Source organism: Chionomys nivalis, chromosome 13 (assembly GCF_950005125.1).
Source record: "Chionomys nivalis chromosome 13, mChiNiv1.1, whole genome shotgun sequence".
Classification (NCBI taxonomy): Eukaryota; Metazoa; Chordata; class Mammalia; order Rodentia; family Cricetidae; genus Chionomys; species Chionomys nivalis.
The window spans coordinates 40655979-40676994 of NC_080098.1; the positions used below are offsets into that span (position 1 = coordinate 40655979).

Sequence of the window (21016 nt, forward strand, 5' to 3'; positions counted from 1 at the left end):
GCATGTCTCCTCAGTGACCCTCCTTGGACACTCAGGTGGTCACTCAGGCCAGCAGGTAGTGTCCCACACAAGGAGAGCTCCAGCCCTGGTTCTCCTACTGGTGAGGTTAGAGAACAGGGCATGATATTACTGTACTCCAGTCTAAGTGCAGAGTGTGTCTGTAGAGTTAAAGGAGTATGTTTTAAATTCTGAGCTACTGTAGATGTAATTCTTAGAGATATTTTATAAGGCAGATTACATTATAATACAGAAATAGCATTTCACATTTCACTGAAGAGTAAAGTCTTGCAAAATGTGTTTGCTATAACAGAAGCTTCTGCATGTCCATTCCCACGCTTCTCCTCACCAGGACCCAGGTTCCCTGCGCTCTCTACCCCTTTGCCCCACAGCAATGATCAACTTCCTCAAAGCTCACTGAGGTAGAGAACAGGTGGGTTCTGTGAATAACGCCTTTGGGGCCTCAAGTTGCTGTACTGCATATTTGCAGGAATACTTGGATCCTATTGGCTGGCCTCAAGCATCCCAAGGAGCTGTTGCCTTTCTTTCTCAGCATGTGTCTGCTTGCAGGCTGCTAACAGTTAGGTGACTGAACGTTGCCTTGAGTTCCAGTTCTGTTGGAATTGATAATATTTCAGCTAAAAAACAATCACTGGCAACTGACTGACACAGTTTAGCTCGGCACATGTTATGAATCTTGAGACGGAGTTTACCTTTTTCCCATTTACCTGATGAAGCCTCTAAAAGAGGGAGAGAAGTGGAGTCAACAATTCTAGTGTCTGCATGGGGCCCAGGGAGGCAGGGAAATGAAAGCCGGTTGAAATGCCTTTTAGTCTTATGTTAAAACATCAAGAGAGCATTTCCTGAACATTACGAGTTAGTTTTGTTTCTGAAATATCTTAAGTGGCTCGGAAGAGCGCTTCAGTTTGAAATGACCTTTTTTTTTGGTTGGAATTTTTAGATAAAACCACAGTCTCTCTCACCTCAGCTTCCACACAATTCTAAAGAACAGGATATTTCAAAGGAGAAGAGGATCAGAGCTAAAGGGGACAAGAGACCCATCTGGAATCAGTGGGGTCCATAGGGAACTGCTGTTTGTTGTTTGTTTGTTCTGATGTTGTCCTCACCGTAGCCCTGAAACACACCGTCTTTGAGAATTATCTTCAGGATGGTTGCTGCGGGCTCTTCTCACCCCGGCTCCTAGTACTATCTGGTCGTTTGTATCCTCTATGTGTTCTAAAATGTTTTTGAAATAGTATGTGATTAATCTCAAAACTTTCCTTTTCCTGGACAGACAATAGTGCATAGTTCTAAAGCTACAACACAGTAGGCATCTCCCAGCACTTTCCTCTAGGGCTTGTTTCCCTCTTTCATAGAGGCAAGGATTATTCCTGGCTTTGTGAACAAATTTCAGTTTTTTTATGTAGCACTGATTATACTCAGAGGAAGGTTAGGTATAAATACATTCTTTAAGCTGTATACACTTTACAGGTTCTCATAAATTAAAAGAAAAACAAGATCTGGTTTTAGGAATAAACTAAAGAATTACTTGTAGTTAATAATAAGTTGATTCTCTCTGTGTATCTACATGTATATGGCCATATGTCCTTGTGCACATGCCACTCTGAATGAAAGACACATTATGTCCAGTGCAATCTTTTGAACTATCACCCAATGTCTATTATTATTTAGATATTCTAAAAAATATTATGTCCATTGTATAAGCTCTGGTGGACTCAGAGATACATAAATGTGTACATTTAGCAGTTTTATAAACAAAAAGTACAAGGGAAACATCTCAGTTGCAACTTGTCTCTGAAGCTTCTTTTTTGTGTGTTTTTAAAGTATTTTATTTATCTCTAATTTTTATGTGTGTGTATATGTGTGTTTTTGTTTATATGCACCACATGCATGCCGGAGACCATGAAAGCCAGAAGAGAGGGTTGCATCCTCTGGAATATGGAGCAATCATGTGGGTGCTGGGAACTGGAACCCGGTCTTCTGCAAGAGCAGCCGGTGCTCTTCACCACTGAGCCATCTCTCCAGGCCCATTCCTGATAGTCTTACCTTTTGAGTCCAGTATGTTAGAATGACTCCACATCGCTGCAGTGTTTGTCCCCATGCTGCTGTGAGGTTTGGCGGCATAGCTTTAAAAGGATCTGAAGCAGAGAAGAAGCCCATTAGTGCTCAAGCTACACTTGAGTGAGTCTTTAGAGCAGCGCACTTCTAACAACTTCTGGGCTAAGGATGGAGAGAAACAGGCCGGCAGCCACTTGGATGTTGGTCTTAGAAACTCTTCCGCATGCTCTCGGGCTATCATCTAGACCTTGGTACCCATTTTGTTCATTTGATACTGACATTTTTGATATTCACACATGGACACGCAGAGAAAACGATGATGGCTGCCTATCTGACAACAATTAATTTGCAAATGTTTCTCTCCCCCAGGTTTAGAAACACTAAAATTTGGAGGAGTAAGAAAAGGCTTCTTAGAATCAGTGAAAGATGGTAGTGTTAATTCTGAATCCTACTAAGTAAAAATAGAACTTAGAGAATTTTCAATGTGAGCTGAGAATCATCTCTGAATTGTGGAGTTTCGTAACAGTCATCATTCAAAATTGTAAATCACAGGCTCTAAGAGTTGAAGTGAAGTATCCTCACTTCCTAATGTAAAGCACCATTCTCTTGCGATGCTCACAGATATTAACAATGCATTCAGAACATCTGGAGTGACTCAATTTGCATATTTAAATAGGGGATTAAAATAATTTTTTTCTTAATAATTCAGCTGCTTGTTTTTACTCTAAAAAATCCTACTTAAAAGATATTCTTTTAATTAAAAACAGGAAGAGCCAGGGAAAACGGCAGCTCTTGCACCCCGGAACATCTCGAATCATAGCTGCTTTCTCTTACAGTGTTGAATTCTGTAGCCATAGCTTGTCATCTTTTTAGAAATATGAATAAAGCAAAATAGGTAGTATGGCATTTTCTTTCAGGGTCTCATTAAACAATTTTAAAAAGACTGTTTAAGGATTACTTAATTCTGTCTAATGTTTGACTTTGTTGTCAGTTGTCCACTAAGCAGCCAGCCTGCAGTTGAATGTCAGGGCCAGGACCTGTGACTGGTAGACAGGAAGGCTAACAGCAAGGTTGTAGTGCTCTGTAGAACAATGTAGCTTTCCAGGTAACCTAGCAACCTTGCTGTCAAGTTTCTTCTGGAAACACAATGTATCCTTTTCTACCCCAATCTGATCTTTGAACCATAAGACTCCTTTCTTGGCATCCTGCCAGGTTCTTCAATATTAAGCTATGCAAATCTTTATACATGTTTATTGTTTTTAGGAGTCCCATGTTTAACTTTTGGAAACTTTTGCTCCATCTGTCATTAAACTCTTGAAGTCACATAGAGTTTCCATTTGCTAGGATTCATATTTATAGACTGCCCACTGTGGCTGGTGCCTCCAAGCAGTGGTTTTAGCATGTTCAGAAGCAGGTATCTGAGATTATGCATAGCTTAGATTTTATCTAGTGGTTCTAATACGACTTCTCAGTAATTCTTCTTGTGTGGATGAAAATTTCAGGAGCTAGGCCTGGAAGGTGTGTAGAGAGACACCCAGGACTGGCACACCCACTTTAGAAGTTAGGGATGTGCTTGTGCAGGCAGTCTTGGGGAAAGCCTTTGTGTTCTCTTCCACAGCAGGGCCTTTTACTCCTTGTGGGAAGTGCTTCTCAACAGCTGCCTTTTGTTTTCCAAGGAGCTTGAAGCCATTCTGTTTTCAGAACCCCCTGAAACTCATTAGTTGGGTCCTTAGAGTAAGCTCGAAGAAAAATGTTCTAAGACACTGAAGTGAGTTCAAACCTCTGCACTTTGCACACCGTGCTTCTCGCTCTTCTGTGACTCTCGTTTCTAGCCTTCCCTTCGTACCTCTGTGCCCCTCCCTTCTGTTACTTAGAAATGCTGCCACACTTGGAATATTGTAGAAGATGAAACTGTGTTTAGCCAAGGTAGATAATTCTTTGGTTATTTCTTTGGTTATTTGAGGGTTTTCTGTAGCATTTTGGTAAAATCCTCTACAGTGAAATGCGTAGACACAAATAAGAAGAAATTTCGTATATATTTTTATAGTGTACTAGTTTTATCTAGTTACCAATCATTTTCCCAGGATGGCATAGGTTGGACATCCGTCATTGATGTACTTGGGACTAGAAGTAGTTCAGAATCTAGAAGTTTTGGGATTTTAGGATAGTTGCATAGATGTTATTTACTGACCATCTTTAGTCTTAAATCTGATATTGTCTAAAATTAAGAACTCCCTGAATAACATGTTGGTGCTCCAAAAAATTTCTAATTTCAGGTTTTGGTTGTCAGCTTAGGGGTACTCGGCCTGCAGTTTAAGTACCCCATGACTGAAGTGACTTAGGTCTCTAATTTTGGTCGGAGGGACAATTCTGGGAACATTACTGCAGTACTTACATAACCCGGCACCCGGAAGTTAGGCGAAATGTGACTGAATCTATACATGTGTCAAAATTGAGAAATGTTACTGAGTCTTCTTTGCCAGAAATCCTTATAAATAGAACAAGTTACCTTTCCCCATGGGACACTGGAAATTTCCATGCCTGAATGCAGAGAGTCAGAGAAGGTAGACTACATCCGCCATCCTTGGGGGAGTTTTGATTTTTAATCAGTATTATCTGGTCCTCTTGGCAGCAGCCTGGGAATGGAGAGATGATGTCATGGAGGATGTTTGCAAGGTCTTGGGGTCAGCATGGACTCAGAAAAGTCCCTGGCAGTGGAACTTTGAATGTAGTGAAAAGGCCAACCTTCCATTGACATGGGAAGTCTAAACAGTTGTTTGAGATCCTAAAGGATTCCAAACTTAGAGGGAGAGGAGAAGATTTGTCCCCTGGGGAGCAATTGCTGAGAGCAGTGGAGCACTGTGAGGGTGAAAGTTACTTACTGGTCCACTGTTACTATTTCATTAGGACCCACCCCCTGCTCTGTGCCTCTTCTGGTTTTGTCTGCATGCCAGGGCAGTGAGAAAGTAGAGAGAATCCACAGCAGACCAGGAAAGGAAGTGAGTGGAGGTGAAATTTCTTTTTTTTTTTTTTTTTTGGTTTTTCGAGACAGGGTTTCTCTGTGGTTTTGGAGCCTGTCCTGGAACTAGCTCTTGTAGACCAGGCTGGTCTCAAACTCACAGAGATCCGCCTGCCTCTGCCTCCCGAGTGCTGGGATTAAAGGCATGCGCCACCACCGCCCGGCGGAGGTGAAATTTCTAGACAGGTGAGCTTGCTGTTCTCAGATTCTCAGCTAATACAAAAGATGACCCTGGGACCCTGGTGGTGCTTTGATGCGGACACCCTGCTGCCTCCTTCCCTGCTAGGACAGGTCAGCTCAGTCAGCCAGCAGCTCTCCCTGAGAAAGACCTCCAGGCCTGCAGGGCCACTGTCTTAAAGACATGGAGTCTTCCGAAGGGCAGAGGTCACGGAAGCTTCAGCACACGTCCCAGAGAAGAGGGTCTCCTGGGCATCTTTTGGGGAGCCAGCTGTGCATTTTGGGTTCTCCCTTGATTGACTTATTCCAGCAGCCCTTTACCCCATCCCGCCAGAATTACCAGAAAGAGCCTGTCGTGTCTTGCCATGAGAAAGAATACTTGTGACCAAGCAAGGGCACCCATGGACTCTGGGTCCTGTGCTACAGTTTGACGCATCCACAGAAGCATCTTCCACCAGATGCCAAAAAGAAAACATAGCCCTTGACTAGAAAATGTGGACTGAAGGAGGGAAATTTGCTCTTTTGTAGACAGGAGGATGTATAATATGTTGAGGGCGACCCTAAAGAGCTGCACACATACACACCGAGTCTATTCAGGAAGGGTTCATTTGTGCAGGATTGGATTATTCCTATTAATATTCCTTATCTGAGAGAAACAGAGGCATCTACTGGATGTCACAAAATATAATATGAAAACTCATCTCCAGCGTCTTCTTTAGAGTATCCCCTCCTCGTTGTTGAAGCTACAATTCAGTCCTCCTTTATTTGCCGGCACATAGCAGCTGGGGAAGCTCGCCGTTAAGCACTGAAGTGTTATTGAAAGTAAATACACATCCGGGCTTCTAGCACCAACCACCTTTTGATCTTATTTTGACTGTATTATTCAGTGATATTTAAAGTGCAAAATCCTGAAGTAATTCAAACTACCTAACCTCACTATGGTCATAATGTTTAATTATGCTTTAAGCGTCAGATACATAAATCATAAAGTATATTTTCTGAATTAAATTTTAATGTCTTAATATTTTGAGCGTTGGACAAAACAGAATGCCAGTGGTGATGTTTATGCTCACTCCTCGAGCTTCCTTCAAATCTGACTAGTTTATGGTAACTAAGGAAGAGGAACAGGGTGGCTGCGGATGCATTCGGTTCTCTGGTTTTCTTCTTTACTTGTTTATCCCCCATTGATCTGCATTATTCTCCTGCATGTTTGCGCACTTTGAAAAGGGATTGTGGCAACACTAAGAGAATTTCTCTCGCTAACTGCGTATTATAGTAACATTATCAATTTAGAGACTTAAGAATAATTTAAATTTTCTGTGAGATTTAATTATCGAAATGCCTACCTGAGAGAAGTTGTTTTAGTAAAAGAAAAAAAAAAGATTCAGCTGTAGTTAAGAAGGTAGCTCCCCTTTCTCCTCCCACCATGCCTTGCTCTGGGCTGCACTGTGGATCCTCTGCAGACAGGCCATGGGGTGTCCCTCTGGCCCCGGCAGCTCCAGTACACACAGAGTCGTTGTTTGCTTCGTTCTGTCCTTCCCCCTGTACAACCAGTTCATATATGTCACACAAAAGCTTGCTTCTCTGCTTTTCAACATATCACAAGCATGCTCACAGTCATATTTGAACATATGCAGGTCCTTTCTAATGTATTTATATGTAAGTTCCCATCATGAATTCTGGTCATTTCAAGTTCTTTTACATGTAGTCTCTCCTGCTTCCTGCCCTCCGGTAAGGACATTTTCCTCTTTGTGCGCTCCTTTCTTTGCAGTAAGACAGCAAACTTTGTCTGCCACTTCTAAATGCGTTCTTGCTCTTGCCTGCAGAGGAACACATGAAATGCACACACATGCTAAGGTCCACATGATCTCTGCTGTACCCAAAGGGACAGGGAAAGCTGCGTCGCTTGTTGCATTCTGTATTTGAACTTGTTGTTACTGACGGTGTTTGGAAAATCGTGGTAAAACATGCTACAAAGAGGGAACCTTGTTCAAGGTGCCTAACCCAGCTGCCCCAAAACTCTCACTCGGTTCTAGCAAAGCCCTCTTCCTCCCACCCTGAGCCTCGGCTTCCCATGAAGCTCCCTTCTGTCCAGCTGAGAACCAAGCCCTTGTGTGCTCAGATGGGCATTTGTGGATTTTCAGACCTTCACTGATCCCTTCTAGTTTGTTCTGCCTCATTTCACACCCAGATCCTGCAACTACATTCTGTTCTGCCTGGGACCATGTCACATGAGGGTCACCAGAACAACAAAAGCTTTTGAGTAAATAATAAATCTTAATTCCATTTAAACCATTTGCTAAGGTTAGGGGGGTCACTGGGCATCTCCATGGAATTTACTTAACATTTCTGACACTTCTGATTCTTTTTGAGAATTTATTGCTTTTGTTATTGATAGTTGTCCTAGGGCCTTACTCCAGACTAAGGAAGGTGCACGGCTCTGTGTATGGCTGGGCAGATTTTTATGAACTGAAACAAGACTGCTGGCCTCCCTGTTTGCTAGGGTTTCTTTGTTGTTGCTGTTTTTAATATAGCTTTGACTATTTCTTACATGTATATAATCCATTCTGGTGACACTCAGCTCCCTGCCCCCAGCTTTTCTCACCCTCTTTACCTACCCTCCCTTCTCAACAAGTCCCTCTCCCACTATCATGTCTTTTTATTTTGTAATTTCCAAGTTTTAACAAGCACGAGAACAAGTGTGACGCTATGCATTGGACCATGTCTTACTTTCCAGTGGCTATTCGCCCTCCTTTAGCTGCTGTCAGCTTCCCGTAGTTCTCAGGAAGGAACTGGACCTTGTCCTGGATTAGTTCTGCTACTGTGATAAAACGCTAAGCACAAGAAAGCTGGGGAGGGAAGGATTTACTTCACCTTTCAGGGTTATAGGTCACCCTGGGGAGAAGCCAAGGCAGGAACTCGAGGCAGGAACTGGAGCAGAAACTGGGGACTGGCTCTCAAGCTGACAGTTTCCTTTCTTACATGGCTCATGCTCACCTGCCTAGGTATGATTCTGCCCATAGTGGGCTAAGCCCGTCTATACCAATTAGTAATCAAGAAAATGCCCTACATATGTGCCCACAGGCTGAGCTGTTGGAGGTCGTGCTTCAAACGCAAATCTTCCCAGATATGTCAAGCTGACAGTCAAGATTAGCTACCATGGACCCTATAAACCCCCTCTTCAGCCATGATTGAATGTAGGTGGGCCCACTCTTGTGCAAGCCTTGTGCAGGTGACCCGAGCCGCAGTGACTTCATGAGTGCAATAGCCACGCCCACAAGACAGAACCTTGAGGCCTTGCTCCTACAATGCTAGCATTAGAGTGTGGTATCTCAAGTGCAATTAAAAAGTTAACTTAAAATTTATTCTGATGCTCGAACTAAAACTACAGCAATCTTTTACTAACATCCCTGACTGACTCCCTCTAGGGTTGCTTCACTCTCAGACAGCCATTGCTTTTCAACCTTCAATTCTACGCAGGTGGTTCCTTGTATTTAGCCATTCTTAGGTTGAACTAAGATGGGGGAGGGGTATCGACGGTTCAGTTGCCTCCCCCTCCCTGCTGGGGGAGCCCCGCATAAGCTGGAGAGCATGGGAGTTGGAAAACCACATCAGCGTCCTGCTGTCAGTGTCCAACACTGCCAGGCCATTCCTGGAGATTGGACTAGGATGGCATGGTTGGTATTGAAGTGCTGACCCAGGCTGGAGCCCTGATTCTGGCAGGTTAGGCAAATGGAGCAAACATCCTGGTGCAGCCCAAGTCTCAGGAGGCCTGATGATCTGGGGTTGTTCTTACAGTGAGGGTGGTGATCCTATAGGGTTCCCTCCCTCCCTCCCTCCCTCCCTCCCTCCCTCCCTCCCTCCCTCCCTCCCTCCCTCCAAATAAAAGCATCCTCCTCATCTATGCTGACTGAAATGGTGCTTGCGTCTATGTCCTTTTCTTATCAAAGCATGCCTTTCTGGCATAGTTGAATACTGACCCACAGAGAAATTCTTGAAAAAGTCTGGTGCAGGATGAAGTTTCAGGCTATTTTTCATGTTTCACTATGAAATGAATTTGTTTTTGTGTTAGAGCACTGTGCAACACCCCTAGTCAAATATTAAGTAAAAATCAATGTACCTTAATTAGGAAAAAATGAACCCCAAGAAGTATTATCCATTTTCCCGCCATTACAAATCATTATAAATATCCTGGTCAATTCCCTTTTAGTTTTTAGTGCTTTAAAAATGCAGTTATAAAATATCTATCTTGATTTATCTAATAAGAATATAAAGAAGATTATGGATGATATATACATAGGAAATAACATGTCCTACTATAGAAATTGTACAGAAATATAGTTGACATAAATTTACACTGTCTTCCTTTGTCATATGTAATAACTACTCTATAAAAATAATAGAAAAGCTGAAACATTCAGAAGTAGATACTCCACTGCGTAGCTAAGTTTTCCTATAAGGTGTAAATCTCGGGCACAGACTGTGTGCTGCTGAAGTCAAATCCCAGGACACTGGTTAACGTGCATGTGGGCAAGATGGTTAAGCTCTCTCTACTGAAGGGTTTGTTAATATTTAAAATGAGCTTGTTATGGGAAAGGAGCTATGTTCTTCAGATTGAAAAGTCAGACTCTGCCATGTTAATGTGATTCTTTGGAAGGGAAGAGGAGCAGAATGCTTACCAAACACAATTCTTCCAAGTTATAGGCAATCGTTTCCATCTGAATATATGTAAGGCCCCACCTGAAGCTTGGATTTCATTTTCAGAAAGTATAGAAATTGGGCTCAGAAACACTTGGCTGGGCACATGAGACACTGTGGCCAGTGGCTGGCAAGAGAAAGGAGAAGGGGACTCTCTTGAGAGGGAAGGCTACAGAAAGAACTCCTTTTAGTATAGTATTTCTAGGACAGTCTGTCAGTTAATGCCCCGGAGCGTGTAATACCATCACAGCACCTGAACACTCAGAACACTTACAAAGAGCCATGGTGTTGTCCGAGGTGTGAAACATTAGGATTTTAATTTTCAGTTAGTGGGAACTGTGTGTTTTTAATCTAGGTCATTTCTGGGAGGACCCAATATTTATAACAAGAGCTGGCAAATGCTTTCCGCAAAGGCCAGGTGACAAATGTTCAGGCTTTGTTCGCCATCTGAAGGTCTTTAGTACAAATCAGCCCTAGACAAATGAGCATGATTGAGTTCCAAAAAAAATCCCTTCATTATAGACATGGGAATTGAATTCCATGTAATTTGCAGGCCACAGATTATTTGCTGCTTGATTAAAAAAATCTATTTAAAGTTATAAAATAAAAAAAAAGCCTAGATGCACATCTGTACAAAACCAAATAATGGGACCCAGTTAGGCTCTTGAACTACACGCGGTCCTGCCCAGCCCCACCGCCAGCTTGAATCAGGGCTTGCCATCCATTAACGTGTTGTGGATGTTTCAGTTCCTGCTGTTGGCACCATCTGAGCCTTTCTACTATTGTAAACAAAGCCTGGAAGGATGTCTTGGCAAAGATAGCAGCTAGAGCATGATGGGTTCGTGGGTCCCTCATGGCGTGTTTTGTTTCTCATGCCAGTGGCTTTCCTGTACCAGAAGCTGCCCAGACAGATGGATGGAGGTGCTGGACCCCAAGGAGAGGGGTGGTGATGGATAAGTGTCCTGCAGGGATGACTGCACAGTGGTTGTGTCCTGTGCTGGATAGCTTAGCCTGTGCCCTTCCTGGAAATGAGGTGGAGAACTTCCTGAGCAGGAATAATGACTGCTCCTTCTCTGCCCCTAGTTTTGGGGTGATAAGGGGTGGTTAAAGGCACGAGTGTTCTGCACAAGGCACCCGAAGACCAATTCTTAGCACAGAGGAGATTTATTTGTTCCCAGTCGGACAAAGGGTAGAGAATAAGAGACAAAGACAGGAGATAGAGGATGAGGATTAAAGGGAAAGGAACAGGGATATTTGTGCTAGAGGGACAAAGGACTTTCTGGATAGAAAGGAGACAGACATGGCCCATAGGCAAATGGCAGTTTATAAAGGTAGAAAGGGAGACCCCATATTAGGAGAAGGTATTTAAATTTAATTTGGTTGCTGGACTGCAATACTTTGATAGCTGGATCTTGGTGGTCAGCCTCAGGAGGAGCAACTGGCCAAATAAGGGAATAGATCTTGGTGGCTAGCTTTAGGAATGCAATCTAAAGGTTTGTAGCAAGGAAGACGGAATGGGGAAGGGGAAGACCTGCCAGAGCCATATTTGCCATGCTCCGACTGGCTAGAGTTCCGTCAATGATTGGAAAAGGGAATGGAACAGTAATGAGCAGGGAGGTAAGGGCAGATGAGAGAGAGGGATGCTACTGGATGCAGGGTGACCTTCAGGTTGTCCAGAGTCCCATATGTGCTTGACTGAGTAGAAAAAATGTGGGTATCTCTATAAACCCTGACAGCACAATTCCCTTATTTGTAAAGGCTTAAGAAAACTTTAGCTAGCTTCATTTTAAAGAAAATTTATTCCCAAGGCATTTTAATTGAGTTTTATGGTAATTCTGTGTATTGCCTATTGAATCATCATACCAAATAAACTATGCTTCTGTTTATCCTTTTATTCAGTGAGTCTCTACTCTGTATCTTCAAGATAATGAAGCAAGTCAACCCAGATTTCCATGAATTGTGTCCATGACAGGGCAAAGGTGTTCCTGGTGCTGTACAGCTAATTTGAAGCAGTGCTTTTCACCTGGTTTCCTTTAAGTGTGTAATTTAATACTTATTTATTTGTGTGTAGTATATGGGCATGCCTGTACACACATACAGAAGTCAGAACACAACAAAGGGGATCAGTTCTCAGTCTACCATGTGGGTCCCAGGGATGGAACTCAGGTCATCTGTCTTGGTGGCAAGCACCTTTACCCACTGAGCTCTGTCAACGGCCCCAAATATGGATTTGTTTTAAATGAAAGATTCTGTTTCAAAGATTTTATTTCATTTTATCGAGTGTGTATCCGTGGGGTGGGTTTGCACATGTGAGTGCTGGAGCCTAGGTTGTCTAACAGAGGGCATAGGATCCAGTAGAAATGGAGTTACACGTGGCTGTGAACTGCCTGATGTGGGTGCTGGGATCTGACTGAACTCAAGTTGTTTGCAAGAGCCTTATGTGTTCTTAAACTATGGGCCTCCTTCCAAGCCCCGTGATGAAGGGTCTTTCATGTGTGCTCACAAAGATGTAAATTATGTGTAACTGCATGTGTATGTGCATGTCAGTACCTTCTTGAACTTAATGCCTACCTTTTTAGTCTTAACTCTTATCGATATGAGTAGATATAGACTTTCTTAGGCTGTGGGACATTCCCAAAGAGTAAACTCCCTTAGTGGCAGTGATAATTGGAGACGGTCCACAGTTCAGCTGCACTAGATTCATTGTCCAGCAGTTTAGTTTGAAATTATCAAGGAGACAGAGAGCTGGGTCTGAGGGCCGGGAGGTAGCTGGGGGTGAACAGACTTGGAGAGGTCTGCAAAGGTACTAGGGGGTTTAGGTGCATGCATGAAACTTCAGCCAAGGGAAAGGTTGATAGGCTTCTGTGAGGTGAAAGTCTAGGGCCTGGATCTTCAGCAGCATCCTGGGTGTTTCTTTTCTGAGAACCCTTTGTGAATTATTCAAAGAATCAAGTTTTAATGATGAGGAATTGGGTTCTCATCAATTATTCTTAAGCCAGATTTCCCTTGTTCTGGAGAGGTACGCTTAAATTTCCAAAGATCATGTTTTATTTCTCTGGTTAAGTCCTTTCTTGCTTCCTACTTTCTGAAGCTCTTTGGAACCTAAGTTAGAGGGGGAAAACCAAAACTATAAAATTGTCAAGGTAGTGACAGTTATTAACTGTAACTTTGTGGAAGTCTCAAGTCCTGACCCTTATCTGAAAGATCAGGATAGCATCCCCCTTTTCTAACCCTCAAGTCTCAATGGGGACTTGGAGGATTGTCTGAAATCCTGAATTCAGAGCCTGGCATGCTGCCTATTACTCCCAGTGCCCAAACAGGTCAGTTATCTTTCTGCTGCTCATCATGTTTGTTATAGTCCCCTCCATGATTAGACAGGCCACTGTAGTAGGAGCTGCGGGCTGTGTTCCTGCCGCCCCAGCTCCTGATCGCCTGGCTAGCTTATGCCCTGAAATAACAACACACAAACTGTATTCTTTTAAACACTGCTTGGCCCATTATATCTAGCCTCTTCTCAGCTAACTCTCGCACCTGGACTAGCCCATTTCTAATAATGTGTGTAGCACCCCAAGGTGCGCTTACCGGGAAGATTCTAGCCTACGTCCATCCTGGGTTGGAGCTTCATCGCGTCTGCCCTCGAGAGCAGAGCTATGGCATCTGAGCTCACTTCCTCTTCCTCCCAGCATTCTGTTCTAAACTGTGAGGTCAAATACTTCCAAGAGCCTCATTATACAAACGAGGGAAAACAACAGGTGAGACATTGTGAGCTGCATTAACTCGGAATGTGTGTTCTACCAAGAGCAGCCATTGCAGAAAAGGTCCTATCTCTCCCAATACCTGGTACAGGACATGGAGGGTTCCAACTGCATCATTGAGAACAGCAATCCCTACCCCCCTTCCTTTTATGGTGGCTTTGGAACAGTGCTGATTATAAAAGAATTCAGTTGTTTTGCAATTTACATTTCAGTCGTGAATTAAGAAGTACTTTTCAAAGTACATGTTGCTGAATTTCATTTCAGTACACCTGCACAAATGGAAGCTTTTAAAAATCCATATAAGTTTATTTGGAAAACATATAGTGAGATTTAACATAATGCTGTTGAGTTGTGAGGTTGAGAACTTTTATTCTTTTTGGTTCTTACTCATTTCCCCATTTTTTAAGAAACCTGAGTTGTCTTGATAAAGAGAAAGTTCTTTTAATTTTTGTTCTGACCTTTTGAATTTATTTTTAATAGCATTCTTATTTATTCTTAGAAAGTTTTATAGTTTTATAGAACACATATTGATTGCATCATTTATCCATAACTCTTTCCAAGCCCTCGTGGTTCTCCTACCTCGTCTGCATCCCAATTTCATGTCCTCCCTTTTCTGTTATTAATAACCCAAGTCCAATTAGTAATGTCCAGTGGGTATGGATAACCTGCCAGCTGCCATATCCCCAAAGGAGAGTGAGTCTCCCTTCCTCAGCAGCCATCAGTTGCTCCCTTGCTCAGGGAAGAGTCTTCGCATTGATGCTGGGTTTTGACTGGCATGATTGTGTGTAGGTATTCCCAAGTGCTATGAGTGCATTTCAACAGCCATGCCATGTTAAAGCCAGAATTTCACAGCTCCCCTCTCCGTCTCAGCTCCGACTTCCCTTCCTCCCACTCTTATGTGATGTTCTTTGAGCCTTGGCTGAGCCAGGGTAGAGAGAGATGACCCACCCCCAGCTGAACACTCAGTTATTTATACTTAGTACTTGGACCACTGTGAGTCTCTGAGCTAACCATTACTTCATATGGAAAGAAGCATCTCTGACCAAAGTGGAGGACAGAACAAATGTATTGGCATAAACATAAATATCTAAAAGATAGTTTGACAACATGAACATTTAGGAAAGAAATGTTAGTAGGCTATCCCCTAGGGCCTCTGATCTCCCTTGTCGTGGGTTTCTGACCAATTTACAGTGCCAGACATCTTTCCTATGGAACAGACTTCATATCTCATCACAGAGCAGTTGGTTATCTCCACAACTATCCTACTACTATTGTACCAGTGGGCATGACTTGCCAGGGAGGTCAGTACCATAGTATTCAAGGCCATTGCTGAATAAGATGATGTCTTTTCTCTTAGCACCTTCTGGAAGGGAGAGATTCTCCTGGTTAGCTCAAGATTGTTTTCTCTATGTCCTGCATCCAAAGGGAGTCTTCAGCAAAAACGTCCTCCCACGTACTTATTATGGCTAATAAACAGCAGTAGCAATTGCCTGTATTGTTTTGGGTGCCTCTGGAGCCTCCCTGACCAATAACTTGTAGAGAGGTATCCTGTGCCTGGTTGTGAGATTTTCAGCTAATAACTCCTGTCTTCTGGGAGCAGTATGACCCACCCCTGGAGGGTACTTTGGTTCAAACTACTTTAAAATGAACATATAGAACATATAAACTAATTTCCACAAGGTTTCTCGATATACATTTAGCTTCAGATGACCTATCCTATGCCCTTTCCTCGCCCCGAATCCCACATCTGCACTTAACCCTCCATGCCACCAGTAGTCGCTCTGCCATTTACATTGTTTTCCTCAGGTTGGAGGGACATAGGTTTCCAGATAGCTTGATTTTTAAATAGCTGTTGAGCTCTGCCCTGATCCCACTGAACCAGAAACGCCTGGCTTCATCCAGCCTCTGGGAGCTTCCAAAGTTCCTTCTAGTTTGAGAATTACTGGTTTGGAAAAGTGGTTCTCAGTGTCTTTGGGGCATCATGATCATGTGTGAGTTTTAAGAATCTAATTGCTCAGCTCCCAGCTAGTTTCTCACTAATTTGGGATATAGGCGGCACATTGGGATTTTTAACAGCTCCCTAGTGAATTCCCAGCTATAGCTGAGGCTATATTCCAGCCCTGCGGAGCTTGATGCAATATCATGCACTTAGTATCCCTGAGTGGAGAGGTGAGGGGAGAGGCATATTGCTCCAGCTCCTACATGGCCCTCCTTCCCCCTGGAGAACACACCCTTCCACTGCTTGACTACACAGTATCTGTGAATGGGGCATTTCCTATGGTAAGTGAATATTCACTCAATGTGATTTGTTTTAAAGGTTGCTTGAAATGCTGTATTTGTTGAACAAATGTAGACACTCATATAGAACAAATATTAACTCCTAAATCCTCCCAAGGTTTTCCCCATGATATGCCATCTGGTAGGCATTATTGTAATCATCTCTTTATTATCCACACTGATGAAGGACTAGCGTGGCATTGGTAATTGAAAAACACTGATCATTTAAAAATCATTCAGGCTATAACCAGCTCTGCTTCCCCAACCAGGAAGCACTGAAGAGCAGGAAATATTGAGTGATTATCACTTCCCATCAAGGTGTTAAGGCATACTATTTCTGTTAGAAAAGGAGATAAATATGAGGCTTTTAAATTGTAATCCCCCTTTCTGAATGAATGCATTTTAAATGAACAGTCTAAACACACAGCAGGTGAACAGTGTGTGTGTTACTGTTGAACCAGTGAGTTAAATGTGGTGGAGTGTTTGTTGTATGGGATCCGGGATACTGGGAGACCCAGTTCTCCATCCCATGTCTGTGTAACCGGAGATGAGCTACTGCGCCCTCCAGCAGGTCTCGGAGTGAGGCCCACCGACCAGCAGCAGGTCTGTCACCTGAGAATTTGTTAGAGATGCAAGTTCTTGATTCGTGGCACTAACAAACCGAACTCTGACAATGACCCCAGCAGTCTTTGCTTTAGTAAGCACCTTGGGAATCCTGAGGCCTACTAGAAGTTTGAGCAAATGCTGTTCTCCACTCCAGGGTGTTCAGTGGAAGGGTCCGGCCTCAACTGTAAGTGCACAGCCCAATGCTCTCTTCGGTAACTAAGGAGTTTTGGGTCCAGAATTAGTCCAGAGATCTTCTGGAGCTTGTAACCCCTAGGATGTATTGATGAAGTAGTTCAACTGAAAATTTTGCATGTGGCCAAGGAGATACCCAGATACCACAGGCCTAGGTACCGAAGTGTAAATGCTGAAGGTAGTCATGGTAAAGTAAATTGCTCTATCTCCAGCTGCTTAGTACATTGTGCCCAAAGTGTAGACTCTGGTGCTTCGGAAAAGGAAGCAGTTTTTCTATTCCCCATCCCCTGGGAGCTGAGAGCTGTCTGTTGTGATTCACGGAGCAGCATTTCCTTGGGAGCTAACAAATGACATTTCAGAAGAAAAGTATAGGGTTGCACAGGCTGCACAGGAAAACAGGTGGAAATTTCAGGCTATTCATCAAAGCCTCGGACCTTCCTTTTCAAGACAGGTGGGAAAAAATAACATGGAAAAGAAAAAAGAAATCTGTTCGCTGAGCATCTCATCAATGAGGAAGGAGTGGTCCAGCTCTTGGCCTTGCTGAGATCTCACATAGTGTGTGTGTGTGTGTGTGTGTGTGTGTGTAGAAAGTTTTCAACTATTTGGGCATTTATTTCCAGATATTTAGGCCTGTAGTTCCGTTACTTTTCTTGTTATAAAAAATCCATGGATGTAGAATGATTTCACTCACTATTAAAGAACAGAAACCAAAATTTTACTTCAGGAGACTGGGAATATGATACCTGGATCAGACAGAAAGAACAGTCCACCCATCTATAATAGGATATTCTCCATCTAAAGTGTACTTTTATTTTCTTTAAATTTTCTTTTGGGTTTCTAAAGACTGGGTTTCTCTGTGTTGCCCTGACTGTCATGGAACTCACTCTATAGACCAGGCTGGTTGTGAATTTACAGAGATTTATAGAGCTCGGTCTGCATCTGCCTTTTTCATTGCTGGTACCAAAGGTGTGCATCACCACCACTCCCTCCCTCACTCCCTCCCTCCTTTCCTCCCTCCTTCCCTCCCTCCCTTCCTCCTTCCCTCCTTCCCTCTCTCTTTCTCTCCTCTCTGTGATTTTTCTTAATTAAAACAAATTATTGAATAATCAAAAACAATTTTCTTATTGACTTCTGTGTAGCAATAGCCCATTTGTTGGAGACCAATAGTACATAAAGAGTCTGGTCTGTAACAGTGTCGGGAAATTATGGAAACATAGCTCTTGCTAAATAGGATTCTGCATGAGGGAATTGTGTGGCTTCAGAAGAGCTGACAATTAAGTACCTGCATTGAATATCTTTGTGAAATTTACAGCAATATCTGATTGATCAACATCTTGACATCACAAGATTCTGCTTCAAACCTGTGCCCTGGGTTTGCCCTCTGCCTCTGACATATAGTGACTCTGAAACTGACAAGCTATTCAAACTGTCAGTGCCTCTGTTTCCTTTTTTGTCAAAAGAAGACAATAACCTCTTGAACCTGCTTAAGGTTTAGCAAGGATTAAGAAGTAGCATTTGATGGACACTTTGCATAAAGTCTGCAGCATAAGTGATTTTATAATATACCAACTGACTACATGGTACCTTAAAGGATCTCTAAACATCAATAGCATTCAGCCTTTTGAATCCACGGGTTCTTCACGCACAGATTCAACCAGCCATAGGTTGAAAATACCCTAAAGATGTTTCTTCTGTACAGAACACAAATAGAGCTTCCTGCTTATCATTAATCCCTAACAATACACTATAACATCATTTATATCATTAACATATATTAGATACTATAAGTAGTTCAGAGGGGATTGACATATTCAGAGAATTTACTTAGGTTTATACAGCTCTATGCTATTTTAGATGAAGGACTTAAGCATTCTGAGATATTGTTGCCCAGAGAGGATCTAAAACCAGTCTCTTAGGGACACAGGGGACAATTGTTCGTTTTCTCTCTCTCTCTCTCTCTCTCTCTCTCTCTCTCTCTCTCTCTCTCTCTCTCCCTCTCCCTCTCCCTCTCCCTCTCCCTCTTCCTCCCTCCCCCTCTGTTTCCCTGTTTCTCTCCCTCCCTCCCTTCCTCCCTCCCTCCTTCCCTCCCTCCCTCCCTCCCTCTGTCTCCCTGTTTCTCTCCTTCCCTCCCTTCTTCCTTTCCTCCCTCCCTCTGGCTCCCTGTTCCTCTCCCTCCCTCCCCTCGCTCTCCTTCCCTCCCTTCTTCCCTTTCCCCTCCCCCCATCTCCCTGTTCCCCTCCCTCCCTCCTTCCCTCTGTTCGTCCCTTCCTCCCTCTGGCTCCCTGTTCCTCTCCCTCCCTTCTTCCCTTCCTCTTTCCCTCTTTTCTTCCCTCCCTTTTTCTCTCCCTTCCTCCCTCCCTCATTCCTTCTCTTTTACTGTAAGGACCCTCTGAATACCAGTACTCTACTTAATAGGCACATTATATGGCTGAGAAAGAATGTGGTCAATGGGAGAAAGCTTCAAGGGGCCTAGTCAGCAATACTTTTAGTGGGTTGTTAGAATTAGATTTAGAATTCAGGAAAATTAATGTTTTTTCAGCTAAGTACCTTTCCCTTAGTACTGAAGATTGAACCCAGGGTCCCACACATGCTAGGCAAGCATTCTATCTCCCAGGTATGCCCTCAGTTCTCCATAGTATTTCCTATTTGAGATAGGCCCTTACTAAGTTGTTTGATGGCTTTGAATTCCCTCTATAGCCCAGACAAGTCTTAAACTTGGGATCCTCCTGCCTCAGCCACCTGAGCAGCTAAGATTACATAACCAGGCACAGCTTGATCTCCTGTGTGTTTATTGCTGGAGTAGAGGAATAGGCTAATACTAGGAACAGGTCTGAAATGAACATTGTGTTTGGTTTCTTTGTCTCACTCTGCCTTGTTTCCTGGTCCATGCTACATGGTAGTCAATACTGGATAGTGTCTACTTTTGTGAAAGAAGCCCCTTTTATTTCAAATGCTAACAGCACTAAAGTGAGTTCACCCTCTAAACTCGTAGGGGGAAAATGTAGGAACAGAAGATGGTTGAGGTATTGAGCCAAAGAAGATGTTACCAAGTCTTGGCCAAAGCTATGCTGCGAGGTCCTGCACAGGCTTCTGGAGGCATCTAGCCACAGTTTCTTGTGAGTCACACAAGGAGAGCAGTGACCTTTCTGCTTGATGGGATGTGGTGAAATTGAGTGTACACAAAGTTCAAGGTAGCAATAGCACCTTAAGCTATTTAGTAAGTAGCAGTCCTTGTGATGTCTGTCGCCTGGCTCTGGAAATCCAGGTGCATCAGAGTATTTGTTTGTCTACATGGAACACATTCTACTATTTTTACTTAACTTTCTATTGATTCTTTGTGGATTTCACATCATGCATTTTGATCTCACTCTTCTCCATGTCCCTTTGCATCCACCCTTTGCCCTTGCAACCTTCCCCTCAAAATTAAAAAAAAAAAAAGTTTTAAAAGAAAATAAAAATTTGTAGTGTGTCACAGTAAGTCAGACAGTGTACTCTTTCGTCCATACATCTTACTTGCAAGTGTTCACTGCAATGAGTCATTGATCTGGTTTGAGGCCGCTGGTTTCTGCCACACTATTGATACTGGTTCCTCATTGGGTTTCCTCTTGAATATCCTGTTATTGTCCTGTGTCATGGAGATCCTGCAACTTTGATGTGTAGGACTGGCCCCTTCAACGTGATCCAGCAGATCATGGATGGGGTGGATGTTGGGATGTTCCAACTCATAGCCTGGTTTTGGGCTTGGGAGGTTATTGGGTTGGTAAGCCCACCAGCCCATCCTCATCCTAAATACCAGGGTGAACTCTCCAGCACTACCCTGGTTAGCTCATCCTATGCAGCAGGGAGCAAGGGGCTAGGCCAGTTCTGCTCACACACCCTCGGGACTGACCCACACACACCTGCATCACCAGAGCCAGCTCTGCTGTGTTGCCCAGGTGAAGTGCAGGGGACACTGCCAAGTGCCGCAGCTGGTGAAAGACAGGGTCAACTCTCCTGCTTTCATGACTCCAGGGTCAGCTCCCCTACCTGTCACAGGCAGTGAGGAGCAGGGGTCGGGGTCTTTTCTCCCTGGCCCGTACTACCATATGACAGACGAGGAACAGGACCAGATCTCTCACCTCACATTCTTAGGGGGGTGGCTCCTCTATGCTTCCATCAACAGGGTCAGTTCTATTGTGCTGCCCAGGTGAGGGGCAGAGCCTGTTCTCCCTAGTGC

At 43.5% G+C, this 21016-nt stretch overlaps 1 protein-coding gene across 4 annotated transcripts in view; it reads left to right on the plus strand.

Moving 5' to 3' along the window:
- Positions 1 to 21016, plus strand: part of Elmo1 (engulfment and cell motility 1) — a 522491-nt gene that overhangs the window by 242182 nt on the left and 259293 nt on the right. The window lies entirely within an intron of this gene.